Genomic DNA, 13,091 nt, shown 5'->3' on the forward strand with positions numbered 1-13,091 from the left:
ACGCTTTATGGTTTTTTGTTGTTTGAAAATAGAAGTTTCTAACGATACCCATAACGACACAATAAACTAGAAAACGTCTATGGTTTCTATAAATGAAGCGTAAGCCAATTATATATTTTTTTTAATTTTTTGATAAATTTGTGTTTTGTGAGTTATGCTCTTTCAAAAAAAACCGATTCAATTAATCAACTTATTTGAAACGGGTATTTTAAATATTATTTAGAATTCTCGCTTCGATTATTTATGTCCGAACCGCTGATAAATAGCGGTTCGCACAACGACTACCAAAGCGTTTAAAATTTAATTATGACTTAAACTATTTTTACATTTATAACTTTTAAAAAAGTAGACAATATGTATAGATTTTCTACCGCTTACTAAAAATAATTGAAGTAAAGAATAAGTGTAGAAATGGTCGAGGCAGATTAGACTTACTAAGGCTCGTATTTTACGGGTCTGGACAGTTAGCTGTCCGGACACGTAATGACCTTAGTAATGAAAACTAGCAGCTAGTTTTTTTTTTTTTTTTGTAATTTATTTCGTCACTACTTTATACACTATTTAATATACAATTAGCTTTAATACATTAATAAATTAGATAAGAATTAGAATAATGACAGGAGCAAGTAGAAGACTGTAGTCTTATCATCAAGCCCCCTTTCATTTGCAATTTTGCAATAAATTTTACGTGAGATTAGCGTGGCATTAAAAATTCTTAAGTAGAAATAAACCAATGATATAATCATCCATAAGTAGAATTCGAAAGTAGAAATAAACCATGGTATAATCATCGTTCGTAGTTATCTAAAAGGAGTAAATTCGCTTTAGTTAGTTATTATTGATTTGATCTTTTAAAATTGGAGAGTATGTTGAAGTTACTTAAGTTAAATAGGTGCTGTTTGACTGCTGCTTTAAAGAAATCTGATGACTTCATGTTTTTTATTTCCTCTTTTAGGATCGAATTCCATAGCCGCGGTCCTCGAGATGAGATAGAGAAGTCAGTTATTTTAACTAAAGTCTTCGGAATTTTAAAGTTTTGAAAAGAGTACTTCGCTGGGTATTTGTGATCAATGGAGAAAAATTGATTTTCAAAGTATTTTGGTAGCAAGTTGTTTTGCGATTGAAACTTAAATAATAAATTTTGGAGGAGATTCAGCTCATAAATATTTAGAGCTGGTTAGGCGTGGGTATATCTATTAGCGTTGCATACTATTCGACACGCCTGCTTTTGTTTAACGTATATTTTCTTTAGTATTGAAGAGTGAGTGCTTGCCCAAACGATATTGCAATAGTTGATATAACTGTGAATGGTCGAATAAAATATATTTATTAAGCAAGTTTTATTTAGAAGGTGTTTTATTTTATGCATGATGCCAATTGACTTGGAGATTTTGTTTTCGATGTGCAAAAATGATTTTTCCAACTAAAACTTTCTTGAAAAACTATTCCCAGGATTTCATAGAATGGTCTCTTTCTATATTAATGTTGTTGATCATAAGCTTGGGAAGTTGAAGTGGCAAGTTAACAGAGTTAGATGATTTGTGAAATAAAATACATTTAGTTTTAAGGATGTTTAAGGAAAGTTTATTAGCTTTGAACCACTCATTTAAGTTTTGCAGCTCGTAATTAACTGTAGAGAATATTGTTTTTATATTTGAGTGAGTAAAGAAAATATTCGTATCATCAGCAAATAGAGTAAAGTTTAGAATGTTCGAAGTTAAGAAGATGTCGTTTACATGGAGTAAAAATAGTAAAGGTCTAAGAATTGAGTCTTTGGGTACACCACAACTAATTGTTTGTAATCGTGTACATGCTGAGTTGTGCGACACTCCTTGTTTTCTGTTATTTAAGTAACATATGAACCAATTTAGATTGTTGTTTGTTACTCCATATATCTCTAGCTTGTGTAGGAGGATCTTGTGGTCAACTGTAACGAATGCTTTGATTAAATCAATAAACAAGGCTAGAGTATATTTATTATTTTCAAAACCATTTAAAGTTTTATTGACTGATTCAATTATTGCATGGTATGTTGAATGGCTCTTGCGAAAACCAAACTGTTTGCTGTACAAAATATTATTTATTTCAAGATAGTTATATAATCTATTATGCATGAGACGTTCAAGAAGTCTTGAAAAGCAAGAAAGAATTGATATAGGCCTATGTTGAAGGCTAAAGAGTCATTGCCATTCTTATGAATAGAGACTACTCTTGCTAATTTTAATTTGTCAGGAAAAACACCAGTTTTAAAGGATAAATTGAATATTGTTAAAAGAGGCGATTCGATAATATCAAATACTGATTTCAAAATAGTTGCATTGATTTCGTCGATGCCTGGACTTTTGTTGGTTTTTAGTAAATTTAAAGCTGTTCGAAGTTCATCCGAGGATATTTCAAACTCATTTATAACTGAGTGTGTTTTTTTTAAAAAGGACTTAAACGTTTTGCTTCCCGGATATTTTTTTTTCGGCTAAACTTTTACCCACGTTTATAAAGAATTCATTAAACATATCAGCAATTTTGTCTCTGTGAAAAACATTTGAGTTCATTTTTGTTTGTAAACGCTTTGGAAAAACAGTGTTTACGTTTAGTTTGTTTTTTTTCCAGTTACTTCTTTTATTATATCCCATTTTTTTCTACCATTTTCTATTGCATTTTTGAGCAGATTGGAGTAATAATTTTTTTTAATTTGTTTTTTTAATTTTTCAAAAGAATTTTTGTATTTAGTTTCATTTTTTAAAAGCTTTATTTTTTTTTTAAATTATCGTAGAGGCTTTGCTTTTTTTTGATGATTTTTAAGCCTTTTGTCATCCAAGGGTTACGCAGATTTTTTGAATGAATTGTTTTCTTGGTCTTTGGAAAAGCTTTTTCATATTGTTTAAAAAAATAAGCGTATAAAAAGATCATAGCATTATTATCAGATTATCAGAAAATTTGGAAAATGGTCACTTATATCGGATTTTATGATACCACTTTCGATATCACAAATCATGTTGTTATTTTTTATAAAAATATCAATCATTGAAGAAGTTAAAGGAGTTACACGCGTCGGTTTGTTTATTAGCGGTATAACACTGTGCTAAAGAAGTGTATTTACAAAGCGCCTAACGTTGGAATTGGAATTTGTATTTAAAAGATTTATCTTAAAGTCACCTGTTAAGTAAATGTTTTTACTTGTGTCAGGTAATATGCGCTTTAGATGTTTTTGAAATAGTTCGAAATTGCCATTGGGTGGTCTGTATAGAGCAGTAATGAAAGTATTTTTAGCTTTTTGATTGATTATTTCAATAGTTAACGACTCGCAATCTGTATTATTTATGCTAAGGTTTTCTATCTTTTTGAAAATATCTTAAACAAAAATACTCACTCCTCCACCGATGCACTTTTTCCTTGCTTGATGAATTGATTTATAACCCGATAAATAAAAATTTGAGTTTGAATCATTTCCATTTTGAAACCAGGTTTCTGTTAGGCATATTACACCAAAATTGTGGTTTAAATTTTCTAACATTATTTTTAAATTTTAAAAACTTTTATTCATACTCCGGATATTTAGGTTTAACAGCGAAAAAGAAGACGACGAAGAATTAAGAAAGCTAGAAGTCTCACTGACATTAAAATAATTAGTTTCGATTGAAAGTTTGTCAAAAAAGTTTACATCAGGATCAATTTCATTTGTTAAAAGTATATTATCTCTGTGAGACATATTTAAAATGTTTGATAACATGGCAGAAACCAATAGGTTTCTGCCATGTTAAATGTTAAAAATTGTCTTCTTACGGCTATTTCTGAGGTTGATCATGTTTTATTTTTTCTTAGTTTTACTAATAAGTTTTTCGTTATTTTTAATCTTTTTTGGACTTGAGTCAGCAATCTCTTTTTAATAATTGCGGTATCGAGCGAAAAATCTTTGTTTATATACATGTTTGTTCCTTTCAATTTGTGCAATTCTTAAAGATTTTGGCTAGATCTTTGTGTCTAAGTAAATTAATTAAAACTGTTCTTGGACGTCCATTCTATCTCAATCCGGTCCGATGAGCTTGCTCGATTTCGACTCCATTTCATTATTAATACAAGGAAACCATAACAACAAAATGAAGTACAATAATATGAAGCGTATAATTTTTAAAAACCTCTTTTTAATAAAAAAATTCGGTTACTTCCTGTAAAATTAAATATTGTCGAAAGAAAAGTTATTCAAAAGTATGTCAACCTGGGTCTCAAAAGAAGCGTATTTTCATAGAGATTTTAAAAATGTTATTCATTTGTAATAAAAATAAGTATTTTTTGTATTATTGCTGAATATCATTCTGTTGGTATTTTTAAAAGTCTTTATCATTTTTTCACATATTTTTTTTGTCAATAAATTTTAAGAAAAAATATTTATGTTTTCTATAATCTCTATGAAAATACGCTTCTTTTGAGACCCAGGTTGACATACTTTTGAATAACTTTTTTTTCGACAATATTAGGGACTTTACCCTAAATACTAAGGATTTGAACCTAAATAACTTTACAACTTGACGTGATGGTAAAAAAAGAGTTGCATATTTGAAATCAAAATGAGAAATGCTATGCAAAAAACAAATTGTTTGCTCGGCACCAGAAAAAATTTTTTTTTTTGTTGACCTGTATTATCAATTAATTTAGATAAAACAAAGTATTCTTTTTTCCATCGCTTTCATGAACGCGATAAAATCCCTTTAAAACTCCCAAAACTTTATATTGGCAGTCAATTTATAAAAAGAGAACAATCATTAAAATTTTTAGGAGTACTCCTTCACAAAAACGTTACTTGGACAAATCATATACATTATCTTGAAAGTAAAATCTCAAGAAATATTGGCCTACTTTATAAAACAAGGCCATTTTAAATCAAACAAGTTTAAAATTGTTATATTTCTCGTTTGTTCATAGTTATCTGAATTAAGCAAACATTGCTTGGTGTAGCACAAATCAAAACAAAATTAAAAAACTTTTTAATAAACAAAAACATGCAATGAGAATAATATCTAATGTAGGCCGTTTTATTCACTTCAAAGAACTATTTATAAAGCTGAATATACTCAATGTCTACCAAATAAATATTTTTCATCTTTTAATTTTCATGTATAAAGTTAATAAAAGAACAACACTAAACATTTTTAATTCGTTATTCAAAATAAATAAATATAGATAATAACCAGATACTCAAACAACCCCTACATTCAGCCCAAATGTTTTTATGCCGCAACTGAGTTTTCATTATCCACTAGAGGACTAATATGGAATAAGATTCTATCTAATAAACTTAAAACTCTTGAAACTCTTGACGAATTTAAAGTAAAATTGAAGCAAATGCTCCTAGTTAGTGATGGATTGCTTGACTTTTTCGGGTGACACAGATAAGATTTTTCGATTTAGTTTAAAGTTTATCTTTGTCAACCCTTTTATGGTTTTGGTTGAAGCATGCTTAAATACATATAAATATATATATATATATATATATATATATTTTTTTTTTTTTTATTGGAAAGGTTCAATTTCTTCTCAATTCTGTGTTTTATTAATAATTTTAGTATTTAATCTTAATTAATTGAAAAAAAAAAAAAAAAGTTGTTAAAAACCTTTTTTTTATTTTATTATTTATTGCAAGTTTTACTTTTTATATTAATCTTTATAGACTTATTTATTTAATATTTATTTCTAAGAATTTGTTATTTTACTTTTTATTGATTATTTTATTGCTTTAAAAGAATTTTTTTTTTAAACTTTTAAATTTTAAAAAAAAAAAAAAAAAAAAAATTCTTTATGACCCTGAACTTTTTGTTTTTGTTTTATCTTTTTAAAAATAAAGTCTTATTTTATATATATTGGTAACATTTATATACTCTATACGAAATTATTTATTTTTTACGGAATCAATCTCGGGGCTTGGCGATAAGAAAAATTGTGTCTTCTTCTTGCCCCGGCCATCAGTTTATTGGAAATATTGGTTGTATTTATATTTTTATACGGCAAAAAATGGAGAGAAAAAAAAAAAATAATAAATAAATAAATAATAGTGAAGATAGCTTTTTTGAACATTGACGATGATAGTATTTGTAGAAAAAAAGAAAGATTCGCAACCTTACAACAATGGGAGAGTGGTTTAAGCTTGGCTGATAAAGCAGGTCTAAATACATTAACAATGTGCTTTTAGACTTTGTTTGAAAGTAAGAGGGTTGTTATTCGTCTATATAGGAATGTCAACAATAATGCAATATTTTTTTGCTGTAAATAAATGACTTTTTTTACCTTAAAAAATTTAAATCTACAAGCCACTGCAAGTCTTTGGCTGTTAAAGAAGTGAGATTATTATTAAAATTACCGGCGCTTGTTCTAAGCAATCAAAAAGTGAAGTTTTTTTGTCAAGACAAGAGTATAAAGTTGGGTCCTTAGCTAATGGAGATACTTTAGATGTAAAATTTTCATGAAGATTGTTATTGTAGAAAAGAAACATTACAGGTGCAAAGATAGAACTTTGTGGTACCCTTAAAGTTACTTGAAATAAAGTGGATTGTAGTTATTCTATAAGAATAACTCTAATTTCGCAGTTAGAAAGAAATAATTTATTAATCTCAAAAACTTTATTTAAAGAAACTAATAACAGAGTGAAGATTAATTGTAGGATAGTTGGAGAGGTCAAAGTGTTTTCTAGAGTTTTGAAAAATTGGAACCACTTATTTAGCACTTTTTTAAAGTTAGAAAAAATTGAAGACAATTCTGGAGAACACTTTTTTAAGACTTTGATGGAAATCTTGTCTGGAGCACAAACTGTAGAAATATTCAACTGAGAATTAACTTTAGCATTAGAAGTCATAGTAATTTCCATGTTTAACCATTGGTTAATTTGTTTAACTGTTAGGAAGAGTATGGCCATTATATTCAAGGGTCAAATTAGAGTAGGATTTTTTTTGCAAAAAACTCTACCTTATTTTGCGGAGAAGTAAAAAGTCAGACCAATGAATTAGAGATTAAATGTTAGGCTTACTTTTGTTAATGACACTGTTGAAGACTTACCAAAAGTCTTTAGATCCTAACATCTGAGATAAAAAACAAGATTTAGTAAACTGAGAATAATAGAGCTAAACATCTGGCAGGGCTTTTTTACTTTGGCTTCTTGGAATAATAAAAGGACATTTGATTATAAGAGAGATGTTCTTGTAAAAAAGATGAAAAAAATGATTACTGTTTAATAAACCAACTGCTCAAGATGGTAAAAAATGCAGAGTATAATGAGGTTTGACTTAATAATAAAGAGACGGAATAGAAGCTTCCAAGCTTTTATTCCAGAAGGAATAAAAATTAGAGAAACAGCATAAAAGAGGAAGGCTATAGCCTGATGATGACGACGAAAATGATGATGACGATGATTATGATGATGATGCTAATGATGATGATGATAATGATGATTATGATCATGGTGGTTTTTTTTGTTCTGTTATCGTTGTTTTTACAAGTACAAAAATAAAAATATTGTAAAAGGATAAATAAAAGTCGCCAGTATTATAATAAATATAGATAGAATAAATATAAGTAAACCAACAAACTTAATATTTAACGTATTAGAGTTTAAGCAATAAAACACTATATTGTTTAAAAAAAACTTTCTTTAAAGAAAACAACGAATTCTATTGTTTAATATATTTTGATGATTATGATGATCATGTTGATCATAATGATGTTTATATATGCATATATATACACAATATAACATGAATTTTGAATTAAATAAATATACTTTAGGATATATAATTGTTTATGCAGCTTCGGTCACAAACCCGGCCCCGGCTAAATTTTATCAAACCCGGCCCCGGCCCCAGCCCCGGTTAAATATCAACCCCGGTCGTTTACTATCTACCGTGCGCCTCTTTATGCTAAAGTAATTAATCAATTAAATTCATAAAATAAAAAAAATAAATTCAACTTAAATTAAATTGCATTTTTAAAATAAATTTTTTCTGAATTTTATACGTGTTAAAAATAAAAATTATTTATCTTTTAAGAAATGATTCGCACTCAGTTTACTCTCAAATTTGAATTTTTGCGTCTATTCGGCAGGATTTTTTCTTTGAATATTTTTTTGAAGTCATAAAATTTACAATTAAGAATATTTATTGTTAAAACAAAATATTTAGTTTTTGGTTGTTTTTTTTCAAGCAACTTTTTTTTTATAAACTGATTTTAAATTTGATACAAAATATGTTTTATATTGTAATGCAAATTCATAAACACGATTTTTTGTGTTATTGATAACTACGCGCCGTTTGTTGCCATGATCACTGACCCGATTTGTTCAAACAAAAATTTCAAAAACAAGCAAACACTGTCTTTCTTTTATATTTAAAAGGTTTGTATTTATTATTTTTTATTATTTATTACTATTATTATTTATTATATAGTTATTACAGGGTTATTTTTTACACTTATTTCTTTTCTTTTCAATTTTTTTTTTTCAAAATTTTCTGAAGCCCTTACATTTTCCGTAAAATTTTAACATATTATTGAGAACTTTTTTTAACAAAAAGCAAAATAATACTTAATATTTGGCCAGCCCTAAATTAAATAGTTCTCCTCTGCCTCCTTTACCACAACGCAAAGCAAAATTTATTTATGCTGCATGATTAAATAGTATAAAGTTATCTAATTTTGATATAAAATGATTAAAAATTAGTATATATATACTCAATAAAACCAATAAATTATTAATTAATTAAATTATTAATTTTCAATTTAATATTTTACAGATCAAACAACAATTTTATCATAACTTGATTAATTTTTTAACAAAAAAATTTGCGTTTAAAATATTTCAAGTTTCTAATCTATTCAAGTATTTCTATTCAAGTCTTTTGGTTATTTAAAATTCTTAAGCATGTTCTTTCCCATGTGCCATAGACCCTTTCTTTATTATAATATAATAGAATAGAAAGCTGTTCAAAAAGTAAGAGTGAAAATTAATAATAAATTAACTTGGTGTCATCTGCAAAGAGCCTAGGGTGTTCTAAATACTCTGGTAAATCGTTGATCTACATAATGAACAACAAAGTTTCTAATATATGTGTAATAAATATAACAGTAACAAACTGTTTTTAGCATAATGTAAATATAGTTTAATATGAAAAAAAAAACTGTTTTTAGCATAATGTAAATATAGTTTAATATGAAATAATGTACAGTACAATACAATGTATTCAGTATTTGTTATTTATACATGCAAAAATACTTGAGAATTTTAAGTAAATTTGCTCTCTAAAAGAACAAATATTGAACTAAAAAAACTAAACATATGGTTTAATACAAATAAATTATCAATAAATACAGACAAAACGAAATACATACTATTTTTGTCTAATCAACAAATAATAAAATACTCCAAATATAATGCAAAAAATAGGTAACCATTTCAAAAAAAACAACCCAGATTTAACTTATGCTCAACCCTAATCGGAACAAATGAAAGCACTATATATCTTTCAAAACAAATATTCAACAAATATACTTTTAATGTATAAACTAAACTAGATCTGGTGCCAGAGCATTTTAACTAGACAAATATAATACATGAGTGACCAAAAAAATTTAAGTAACCATTTTAAACTAAAAAAACTTTCAAGGTTCCTGATTTCGTATCGAGGTCCCTATTTATACAATACCGATATATTTATACATTTATCGAGGTCCCTATTTATACAATAAAATATTGTCTAAAAACGAACTATTAATAAATTTGAATAATAAAAGTTTTTCGAAAAAAGTATTTAAAAATATAATTATTAAACTAAAGAAATGTAAGGAATTTTTTTTAAACTACTTTTATTCAAAACAAAAATCGAAACAAAAATTTTTCGTAAAAATATTTAAAAAAAAAATATTTTTACGAAAAATTTTTTTAAAAAATATTATATACTTCAATTGCAAAGGGCAAAAATTAAATATTACAAATTATTTTAACTGTAACAATATAGAGATATGTTTATCAGAACTTTATATATTTATATTATACTATTGTAGTATCATCTTATTATATTCATTTCATTATATATCAAAATTATAATCGACTGTTTTTTGGATATTTTGACTTTTGTACTAATTTTTTGGATACTTTTGCTTTTGTATATATTTATACCATCAATCTGTTATTTTGGAATGGTTTCATGTTAATGGTTTCATAAATATATATATATATATATATATATATATATATATATATATATATATATATATATATTATAATAATAATAATAGCAACAATAATAATAATAATTTTATGACTTTTGAGAGTTTTTTTTTTATTGTTATTTTTTTGTTCTGTTATTTCTAATTTTAGTAAAATTTTTACATGCGAGCTTACGAGAGAAAACCTAAAAATGGACTCTTCCCATCAACAATGGTAATAGAGGCAGCAAACCATGTCATTGATGGAAAAGTAACTTCAATTTGAGCAATTCAATTGGCTTTTGTGAAATATTGCATAATAAATATTCCATGAAAATACTTTTAGGTTTGTAGATATTTTCTTTATTATAAATATAAATATTTAAGTGAACAATATAGAAGAAACTAGAAAAAAACTTTGCAAGGCTTATAATTTCATAGTGTTGTGTTGCAACCAAATCTGTTCACTTTTGTAACTTGTCCTGGAGCGGGGCAATTTTTTTTTTAATTTTTGTCAATGATATCATTGATAGATGAAATGCAAAACTTAGTTATTCGGCAATAACTTCATTATTGCGGAATAACTATTACATCTGCCAATGTTTAATCAATACGTCAGAAGGATCAAGCATTTTTGCATACGTGTATGTTTTGAACTCATTAATCTCAATTATTTTAATAGCATTTAGCGTTTTAGTTAGATAACTGAAATGCAATGCAAAAAATTTAATTGGATTTTTATATATATATGAAAATCCAATTAATCTTTTTTTTACGGCGCGTCTAAGAGTTATTTTGATTAATTTTTTAAACTCTGTCTTGTCTATAAAACATAAAACTTTATTTGATCTTTAAAACGCACTTACCACACGTACTCACTTTACTTGATCTTTAAAAAAAATGCCCCTTCCTCGGAGCAATTGTACAGTAATTAAAACGTTTTTATGTGACAGAAAATATAGATATTCAAAACGAAGTCTTTTTAACATTTTTGAAGTCGTTTAAGGCTTCTAAACTATTTATTATATTTATATTATCGATCCATAATAATAAGGTTTACATTATTATTATGAAGAGATAATGTTATTAAACGCTAAACAAAATATTTAAACTGCTTTCATTGTTTTTACTTTCGATTTCTATATTAAAGACTTTTTTTTGTCATAGGCTATTAGAATCCAATGACGACAAATAACTCTTGTTTATAAAACACGTTCAATATGCGTTCCTATGGATTTTACAAAACTTACTATTATATCATCATCATAAAGTATATTTTAGCTTTTACCATAGACATGATATAATATATCATGTTCTTGACAATAAAGTATAACAAATATAAATAGTAAATATAAAACCTAATAAAAGTATATTACAAAACCTAATTAGTATATTACTAGGCTCAAAAAGATATTTCCATATTTTGTTAGTTTTTTTTTTTTTGTTATGTAGGATTGTTTACTTTTTGTTGTTTACGTTTAGTTTAATTTTCTGTCACTTTTTTGTTTGTTTCCGATGACGAATATTAAATAAAAATTCCATTAAATAATGTTTAAAATCTGATGAAGGTATATTAAATTTTAATGATATAAATTAATAAAATATTAATTGATTTATCTGTTGTAACTTATATGTCATTTTTGGAGACCTACCTTATTGTAAATTATCTTAACAAAATAATTTTTTTTGCTACAAAAAGGTCACGCCAAAAAGAGTTTTGCTTAAATTGTCAACGTTTCCCAAACTACTGTAAAAAGGATGTATACAAACTTATCTTGGGAGTTAAATAAGAAGTACGGAGAACAAGCTGCTGTAATCAAAAAAGTTAATAAATGCTAGAGATAATAGAAAAATCAAGAATTTTTTCAAACAAAATTTTAAGGTGCTGGAAAGAGTAATGAAAACATAAATGAAGGCATGCAACATTTCACTTTAATCATTAAAAAGAAGTTACCAACTAGGATTTATATGTAAAAAACTACTGAAGAAGAAAATCTTTTACTTGTGTTAAGAATCTCTCTGCTTTTTCTCAAGATGATTGGAGTAAACTAAATTGCTTTTCTGCTCTCGACACTTACGTTTTTTACTATATTTTAGTATTGCGAGTCTACAAAAGAAGGAATTGCTTTGAATAATATTTTACCCATACTGATTTTTCAGTATTTGAAAAACTATTAACATTAATTACTTTGTTCATGGTGCACATAGAAACTAACCAAGATTTAAGATTTTGGTATACAAAACCAGATTTTTGCGTTTCCAGGAGAACAAAACAAGTCAGAATGATTTTTATGCTACTATACTCCGTTCCATACTAAAAAAAATTATGAAAACGCTCCTTGCTAGTGAAACTTCTTACTACTTGATTGGCCTGGTAATTATTCAGATTTGAACCCTATTGAAATTTATGTGAACATATCTTATAAGTCATAAGACGTAACAACCAGTAAACAGAACCCAACAGTAAGACCGACGCGAAGGGGGTGTGCGGAAGGGTGTGACACCCTTATCAATGAATTTTTTGTGCATTTAGCCGGCAAATTTAACCCTTTAGACAAGTCAGTCGGCAAATTTCAAAAAGTTGAGGACCTTTTTTTTTGTCGGCTGTTTTGAAAAATTGAAATAGCATCCCCCCCCCCTCCTCACGTGACACTCGCGCCGGCCCTGCCTAACAGAACGACTTATTAAAATATCGTATGGTGTTAAACATTAACCTTTTAGAGCTTGAATAATATACTACGGCATATCAAAGCTCTTTTGATTTAATTTTATGTAGTTTTAATAAATTATATGTATTTATATATAATAATTATGTGTATATATAATATATATACATATATATATATATATATATATATATATATATATATATATATATATATATATATATATATATATATATATATGTATAT

General features: G+C 26.5%; 1 protein-coding gene across 1 annotated transcript in view; it reads left to right on the forward strand.

Annotated features, from left to right (window-relative positions):
* The first annotated feature begins 8,112 nt into the window (after positions 1–8,112).
* Positions 8,113–13,091, forward strand: part of LOC100200102 (E3 ubiquitin-protein ligase RNF19A) — a 12,128-nt gene continuing 7,149 nt past the window's right edge. Inside the window, exons 1-2 of the mRNA XM_065795422.1 lie at positions 8,113–8,371; positions 10,352–10,525. The gene's annotated coding sequence lies outside the window, so the exon portion shown is untranslated. The remainder of the gene's footprint in view (positions 8,372–10,351; positions 10,526–13,091) is intronic.

This window comes from Hydra vulgaris, chromosome 04, assembly GCF_038396675.1.
Source record: "Hydra vulgaris chromosome 04, alternate assembly HydraT2T_AEP".
NCBI classification, from domain to species: Eukaryota; Metazoa; Cnidaria; class Hydrozoa; order Anthoathecata; family Hydridae; genus Hydra; species Hydra vulgaris.